A 9,506-nucleotide genomic window follows, 5' to 3' on the forward strand; every position below is an offset into this window, starting at 1 on the left:
TTAAGTGCTTCAGAGCATCTTTTCATTCTTTTAAAGCAAATGCTGGGCAGTTATAGGGCAGGAAAAGAATAGGGTTGGCAGTTGATAGCAGGGTCCAAGTACTACTTGCTCTGAGCTGTGTATATTTCTCTCTCACTTCATTTCCCGAGGATAAGCCATCATAAATTCCTTCCACCATTCAAAATTGGGTAATTCAGTCTGAAACTGGAGGCTCATGTAGAAAGAGAAGCTACCTAACAAATGTAACCCTTTGAGAACAACAGAAGCAGTTTCTAGAAATAGGTAGACACCTTAAGCTTTGAGGTAAGCACTTTAAAATGGTTCAGTCACCAACAGCTTTGATTCAGAATAATAGCCTCCAACATTTCGCAGAGGAAAACCAGGACACATTTGGCCAAGCAACATTAGAGAGCAGTCAAGATGGAAAAGTTCTTAAGGAGAAAGGACACACGAGTTAGGAGAGGCTGTAGCAGTTTGCTTTTCCCTTACAGAAAAGGGCAATATTACATCTCCTCCCCTTCTCTCCTTCTTGCTGAGTAAATTTGGTGCAAATTACTTTTACACTGTGTCCTAATGTTGCAAAAAAAAAACAACACCTGAGAACAAAGAGGGAAATGGGAAGAGAAGAGAGAAATTGGGTAATTTGAAAAGCAGCTGAAAAAGTGGGAAGACAGAAGATTAATAGGGACTTTCCCTGCTGAATTAGGACAGTTGGAACATATGCAGAATGGACAAGATCTGCATATGGAGATCTTCTGATCTGTGCTTTGCTGTCAAACATACCTCAAACCCAAAAACAGTGTGTCAATCTTTTTTTTTTCTTCCTTTATCCACATGGATAAATATTCTGATTCTCCAAAGTCACATTCTGTTGCAGAATTCACATAAAACCCTAGACATACAATAGTTGTTATTACTGCTATCATCATTATCATTATCATCATCACTGACCATCATCACCTTTTATAGCCCACAATCTTTTCCTCAGGACCAGACTTCAAGGCAACTTGCAACGTTAAAGCAAATACAGTATCCATAAAAACATAGAAAAGATGGTCATTAAAATGTAATTGAACAATCTATAACATTAAAAAAACAATTGAAAACATTCATTAGAAAAATTAAAAAGATAAGAAGCAGTTAAAAAGCAGTATGGCATGCTATTAAAAGGCACATTATTAAGGACAGCAAAAGGAAGGGGTCAATCAAGGTTCCATCTACATTGTGCAATTATAGCACTATTACCCCACATTAACTGCCATGATTCTATCCATAACCATCACTTTGTATTGTGCCTAGAAATAGTAGTCAATAGAGCTGTTGTAACAGTGGACATGTGTTCCTTGTAACCAGGCTGGGTCAACAGTCTGGATACAACTCTTTGGGCCAGATGAAATTTCTGAATGCCTTTCCAAGGCAGCCACATGTAGAGCACTTTAAAGTAATCCAAACGGAATGTAACTAAGGCACCATAGCCAAATCAGACATTTCCAGGAGGGGGCACAGCTGGTGTGCTAGTTTTAACTGTATACATTTACTACTGGCCATATCAGAAGTCTGGGCAACCACTCTGAATCTCTGAATCCCATGTCTATCTTTCAACTCATCAGGAGCACTTCTGTTTTGTCTGGATTAAGCTTCAATTAAGCCCTCATCAAATCCATTACTGGTGCCAGTTATTGGTTTAGGACTGAAAACAGAGTTGAGTGTTATCACCATCCTACTACTACCGAATGCCCAATCTCCAGAGCACATCGCCCATTTATCAAAATCTAAATCAACATAGAGATGCTAAATAACATGGGATACTAAATGGGATTCCAAGGGTCAATGGTATCAAAAGCCACCAAGATGTCAGATTCTAGCAGGACTTACATGGATACTGTCCAGTTCCTAATACAAGTCCTTCACCAAGGTGAACAAAGTAATCTCTGCCCCATAACCAGTTCTGAAGCCATATTGAAATGTATCTACATAATCCATCTCATTCAGTGGCTTTGGAGCTGGGACCCCACTACATGTACCATTAGCTTGCCCACAAATGAAATGCTGGAAACTGGCCAATGATTAGGTGGCACATTGGGATTCAAAGAGGGTTTCTTCAGCAAATGTCTTACAACTTCTTCTTTGGGGCATGTTGGAACCTTGTCATGCAATAAAGAAGTACTGACCTCCCCTTTGGCTACTTGGTCAATCATCCCCTTGTCTGACCTTTTTTATAATCCAAGAAGGGCAAGGATCTAGTAAAAACATGGAATCCCTCAGCTCTCCAAGGATCCTGTCCACATCCTCTGACTGTATAAAGTGAACAGTATTCATGATCACTGGGCAAGCAAAGGCCAACATCCACTGGATCTGCATCAAATATAGTACCCAAGTCAACATGGACCCAAGCAATTTTATCACAAGGTGCTGTGCAAATTTTTCACTACTTGGGCTGCTGCTCCATTCTCTTCTTGGGGCCAGAGTATAATAGGTCCTTGGTTACTGGGATCAGTTATTTTTAATTTTAGCACTATTATGGAACAGGACTACAAAAAGACCCCAGCTCATTTTCTATCAGACTTTTTCCAAGTTTTCTGCCAACATCACTCTCGTTTTGCTCTCACTTGCATTTCACCGTCATTCCTTCCAGCTCCCTACAAAACTGGATGGCTGAAATGGGGCACTGTGGAGTGATTGTGTCCGCTGCCCTGGCAATTTACCTTAACCCAGAAATCAAGTAGATTTTCAACAGAATTACCTACCCAAGGGACAGAAAAGTCCACAACAGTCATCAAGAAACCATCTGGATCAATCAGCATGCTGGTGTGTACCAGAAGCTATGGGTCCAAGTGGGTCTAAATCCCACCAGCTACTGCTTTTTGCATAAGAGACAGCATTTGCTGCACAGAAAATAATACTTCTGCACAAAGAATACTCTTGTGCCAAAAACAGTGTTTTCTCCACAATATGTGGTACATATGCATTTTGTACAAAATAGGTCCTGCTCAGTAAGGTCATTTGAAGACTGTCTTGAAGCAGGAAGAAATTGCTCCAATTATTTGTTGCTTCCTTCCAGAATAAAATTAGCAAAGAATATCTCTAGTTTTAAAAAGGGTTCCAGTTGATATACTTCAGAGCAGACACCAAGGGGCAGCAGAGTCTCAAGAAATAATCCCACAACTGGGACAGACAACTGCACTTGAGTTTCATCTTCCTTCTCACAGATGGGGTGGGTAATTGTGCTCCACTAGATGTCATTGGACTTTCCTGTAACTACCAGCTCTCCTTATCCTGGGGGAATCTGACTAGGGCTACAAGGAATTGCAGTCAAAAATACCAGGATTGCCAGTTTCATATCACTACCATAGATAATAGACAGAGGTTTAGCTGTCAGACTAGAGCAAGGGTAAGCAATCCATGGCCCAAGAACCATGGGCAGTGGTTTTTTTTACCCCAGGGTAAAAATAATGTTCCAAAAATGCCCTCAAATTATCCCCAGAGGACAAAAATGTTCCAAGATGCTCCCTAGGGTGTAGAGGACATTTCCACCACATTTGGAGTCCTTCTAGAGGTTACAGAAACCTGCATTTACCTTACAATATTTAAGACATTGAACTTCTACAGTGCAAACAAATGTTATTTATTGGCAACATGCAAAAAATTGCAAAAAGGTTGACCTCGCAAAAAGTCCTAGGTGATGTGGGCAGCATTTGCTCCATATTTTGGAGGCTGCCTGGGCCACTTTCAGGACAGGATAGGCCTTTAAAAAGTTTTTACTTGCATTTGTTTCTAGTCACATGTGACTGAGCAACATCAGAGTATGGTCAAGATGGCAAAAGTTATCCATGAGAACAAAACAATGACTGTTGACTCTGGAGGCCAGAGTTCAAATCCCCACTCAGCCATGGAAACCCACTGAGTGTCCTTGGGCCTTAGAGGAAGGCAAAGGCAAACCCTCTGAGCAAATATTGCCAAGAAAACAACCCATGATAGGTTTGCCTTAGGGCTGTTGTAATCGGAAATGACATGAAGACACACAACAACAAGACTCAGTCGAGAAAGCCATGGCCTGAGTTTGCAAGACCTGATCAGGGCTATTGTTGACAAGGTTACCAGGAGGTCTCTCATTCATTGGGTTGCCATAATAAGCCAAAGTCAGCTTGATCGCCATGATCAACAATAACAAAACTGCCCTGAAACAAAATCCAGCAAGGAAAGCTATCTAAAGATTTTGCATATATAAATACGTGATTTCTTAGTGGCGCTCTAATCAGAGACTAAACCAAGCTGCTTGAGGCCTCCATATGGTTCTTATTATGTGCCATAAAGCGCATGCCACTCCCCTCAGCCACACAGAGAGGCTTCAGGAAACTTAAGTAGCTGTTTCCTTGAAAGGCTGGGCAGCTGTCTGTCTGGCCCTCACCAGTATGCAAACAATAGAGGATCATCTGACTCTTGTGAAGGGTACTGTGTTCAGGCTGCATGGTGGGGTAAAATGCTTGCAAGCACCTGCCTTGTGTCTGGGACTGGTTTTTCATCTTAGACAAACTCTGTGGTTGGCATGGTGCCTTCCAGGCCACTGGGGAGCACTTCTAAGAAGCATGCCAGTTCCTTTGTCACGAAAAAAGATCTCTTATCATCTCCCCCAACTTTTCTTTTCTTTTCTTTCATTCTTTTTCCTTTTCTTTGTTATTTTGTTTTTGGTAAGTGTGAAACAAGACCAAAGGTGACACGTATGTATTAAAATACCTGACCAATCCAAAGTATAAGTGCCCCCTACAATTCCCAGGTTAAGGAGGCGGTAGAACCTGGGAGACAGATAGATAGATGATAGATAGATAGATAGATAGATAGATAGATAGATAGATAGATAGATAGACAGACAGACAGACAGAGATAGAGATACACACACACACACACACACACACACATCTCTTGTCGTTTTGTGTTTTCAAGTCATTTCTAACTTATGGTGACCCAAAGGCAAACCTATCACAGGATTTCCTTGGCAGAATTTGTTCAAACGGGGTTTGCCATTGCCTTCCTCTGAGAGTGTAACTTGACCAAAGTCATCCAGTGTGTTTCCATATCTGATCAGGGATTCGAACTCTCGAACCCAGTATTCTAGTCCAACATTCAGGCCACTACACCAACTGGCTTCTCAAATCTCCCATCAGGATGATCATTAGAGAATTCTGCGGATGTAGTGCAAACACAAAGGGGAGGGGGAGAATTCTTTCATAGACTTACATAACTGTACATTACTCCTACTCATGTCTGAAATAAATTATAGGGACATATGCCTGCTGTGGACACACAGGTGGAGCCTGTGGGTGGGAGAGGAAAAGCCCTTACTCCAGGGCTGAGATTCAGGCAGCCCTTATTGAGCTACACATCCTAGCAGCCCGATTGTACTTCTAATGGTTGCACAAAAGAGGAAACGTCTGTAGATGTTACTTGTTTCAGTCTATGTGACTAACAACACTGGCTGAACTTCCCTCTTCTACATAACCATTGAAAAGGTACAGCAGCTCTCTCCAATTTTTACTGGAGCATTCCTAGTGGAGTGGGTTTGGTTGGCTTCTCTGAGGCTCCTGCAGACAGGCACTACTATGTGAACTGGAAAAAAAGATGTAGAAAATACAGCACAAATAGTGCCATCTCCCAGCACATTTGTCCTGTCCGGATAAGCCTGCATTACCTGTAATGGCACCTGATTTTTCAAAGGCAACTAAATGAGAAGTCTCATGCCTCATCAGTGTTTAAGCTGGCATTTCAGTTTTTACAACCATTTCAACAGCTGACTGGGGAAATGGGTAGATCAGATCCAATTTACCAGTTCCCTATTATTCCTTTCCACACTTTCTTTGCCTCTGTAAAATGAAAATTGTTTTCAAGACAGAGTATCTGTTTGTGTGTGTGTGTGTGTGTGTGTTGCCATAAAAAGGGGAGGGATGACAATATTGCCACAAGGGAAAACCAAAGTGCACATTTTTCCAGTATTTGTGATGATAACAATACTCATACACAGAAGGAGAGATAAGAAAGGCCTCCCACACAAGTGTCTGGAAAGAAGAGGGGTGTGTGTGTATATATATATATAAACATAGTGTGTGTTCCTCGGATGTTACAGCATAATCACTTATACATTTTTAGAGAGGTATGGAAAAGTTGGTTGATACTGAAAGCCAGGGTGATAAAGTAGCTAGATGGTTGGATACAGAGTCAGATCCACACTGAGGCACAAACTCAGTGGTGACCTTAAGCCAGGCATCATCATCATCATCATCATCATCATCATCATGGTTCTTTGTAACACTCTTTCCATCAAAGGGCGGAACATCAAACAATATACAATCAAAGCTGGTAAAACACAAGACTATAAAATGCTAAAATAGTATACTAATATACTAAAACTACTCTTCTCAGTAACCTTAGGCACACTCAGCAACTCAGCATTCCAGAGAATTGAAAAGGAAGGTCTTCAGTCCATTTCAAAAGCAGGTAAGATGCTCCTCCAGCCAGAAGTGCAAAGGAAGACTGTTCCACAAATGCAGATCCAGATCATGAAAGGTTTGCAGCCTTGATAGAGTTGTACACATTAGTGGAACTGCCAATAATAATCTCTTAACATAGTTTATTTCACAGATTTGATTGTGAGAGTAACCATATACTTTGCCCAGAATTTCTTTTCTAGGTGCTCTGGTTGGGAATTGTAAATACATCTCCCTAAATAGCAAATCCTATGATTCTATAGGAAAGTAGCCATGAAAGCTAAACTAGAATCATAGTATTTAGAGAGATCCTGTAGTATTTTTGAGACTGACTGAAAGAAAGAAGTTGGCAGCAGGAGCTTTTGCAGACAAAAGTCTACTTCCTCAGATACAAAAGCTCATGTTGCCAACTTCTTTCTTTCAGTTTGTCTCAAAGGTGCTGCAAGATCTCTCTACATACCGATTCTACAGACTAACTTTGAATAGAATCATAGTAGTATAGAAAGGGCCTGGGTTTTAGGATGAATAAATATGCAACCTCAGTTTGTAAAGCAATGTGAGTTGAGTTTGTGGATTGCAGAGAGAGAGAGAGTTCAATAAACTTTGCAAGATCTTCAGATTTGCATCATTTTTCTGTTTCTTAGTATTCTTCCATTCACAGGCTGATACTAACAGCATAATAAATGCTCTGTCCACCTATTTTGTGCCTGGAGGTGCAATTCAGATCAGAAAGACAGAAATGAAATTTAACAACAACAAAAGAATTTTCCAGAGTGGATACACAACTCAAATTAAGTAGTTTTCAAAGAAGTAGCCATGTTAGTCTCTTGCCAGCAATGGCCCTCTATACTCTACTTCGGACAAACAGGATGGTCCCTATACAAGAGGATAAATGAACACAAATCTGACATTAGAAATGGTAATACCCCAAAACTGTTGTAGAACATTTCAACCTTCCTGGGCCTACAATAAATGATTTACAGGTTGCAATCCTTGAACAAGGATATTGCAATGGAAGACTAGAAAGAGAAAGGAGATGGATTGGATTATATTAGCAAATTCTAATCCATTAACAGAGGTATGCACAAAAGTATGCCTTCGTGGTGCACTACATACAAGAGTCCTCACTACTCCACATAGAACAAAAACAATCTTCTCTGAGAGAGTTTTGAACCCAGGGAAACTGACTTTCTGTAAACAGATGTATTGCTTTCACATTATCAGTACTGACTCTTGTAAATATCTGAAAGTCCTGTATCATCTCTTTGAAAATTTGGAGCAAGGGAGACGATTTCGATCCTTCTGGATCCTATTACATTCTATCCTATTCCCTCATTTGTATAAATTTATATCCATGAAAGCTCATGCTAACATGGAAACCAGTTTGTCTTATAGATGCAACCAATAACTGGCACTCAGTGTGGGCAAAAATGTGTGCCGGAGCATGGTATTGAAGTCAGGGGAGGCCTGGTCATAACAGAGAAGGATGGATGGAGCTGATGTTATCTGATATGTGCCCTGTCTTGGGCCGCTCCCTTTGTGTACTGTGCGCCTGATCAGATAAGACGCCATTGTTTGCTAAAGCTGGGATCCAAAAGGTGTGGAGCACAAGGCTAGATTTGTTTGTGTGGATTACTAGGTAGACGAAAGTGCAAGGCCAAAGCAGCAATGTTCCCTGTGGGGGGTTTCAGGTCCAGAAAAGGGACCTGGCACCAAACATTGCTGCATGGAATGCTCCTGTGCAATGTTTCAGCCAGTAAGACATGCCCTTTTCTTTGATACTCCATTCCTTTTTTTAACGCTGTCACGAAGGCCCGGGTGAAGCTATTGCAACAAGGGAGCTTTGTATGTGTCCTTGGTCAGTGTTCTGGCCACAGCATTCTGGACTTGCGGACATGTCCAGTTTCCAAAGGTGTCCAAATGGGATGTACTGTATATACTCATGTGTGAGTCTAAAAGTTTAGGTTAAAAAGTTGACCCAAAAAACTTGAGTCAACTTATCCATGGGTCAATGTAAGTACTGTATTTTAATTCATATATATCCACGGGTCATATCAAAATCCATAATTATGGCCCCAAAACCTGCCCTCAACTTATATAGGAGGTGGACTTATAGTCGAGTATATACAGTAATCAAAGTATGTGTCACTGTAGCCAGATCTGACTTCTCAAGAAACGGGCGCAGCTGGCGCATGAGTTTTAGCCGTGCAAATGCACTCCTGGCCACTTCTAAAATGTGGTTGTCTAGCCTTAGAGAGGAATCCATGGAAATTCCCAAGCTGCGATCCTGGGATTTGTAGTCTGTGGTGGCACCAGAGAGAGAAAGCAAAACCAAAGGCTCCGGTGCCACCATAAACTACAAATCCCAGGATAGAGCCATGGCAGTTAAAGTGGTGTCAAACCAGATTATTCCTGCAGCGTGGATGTCATAAATGTCATAAAGTTATCTATTTACCTTCCTTCCTTATCTGTCCTCTTTCCTTATCTATCTGTCGGTCTATCTATCTATCTTCCTTATCTATCTGTCCTAGATAGATAGATAGATAGATAGATAAGGAAGACAGATGGATAGATAAATAGAGAAGATAGATAAATAATCTATCCATCTGTCTTCCTTATCTATCTATCTATCTATCTATCTATCTATCTATCTATCTACCTATTGTTCTTTATTATCTATCTGTCTGTCTTCCCTATCTATCTTTCTTTTATTATCTATCCATCTATCTATCTATCTACCTTATCTATCTGTCTTCCTTATCTATCAGTCTGTCTATCTTCCTTATCTATCTATCATTCATTATCTATCTTCTTTATCTGGCTTGCTTATCTATCTTTTCTATCCTATCTATCTATCTATCTATCATCTATCTATCATCATCTTCCCTATCTATCTGTCGTTCTTCCCTATCTATCTTCTCTATCTATCTATCAGTTTAACTTCCTTCTCTATCTTCTCTATCTTCCTTGTCTATCTTCCCTCTCTATCTATCTGTCTGTCTGTCTGTCTGTCTATCTATCTTCTCT

This window comes from Sceloporus occidentalis, unplaced genomic scaffold, assembly GCF_023333645.1.
Source record: "Sceloporus occidentalis isolate IW3139 unplaced genomic scaffold, rSceOcc1.0.p SCAF_9, whole genome shotgun sequence".
Classification (NCBI taxonomy): Eukaryota; Metazoa; Chordata; class Lepidosauria; order Squamata; family Phrynosomatidae; genus Sceloporus; species Sceloporus occidentalis.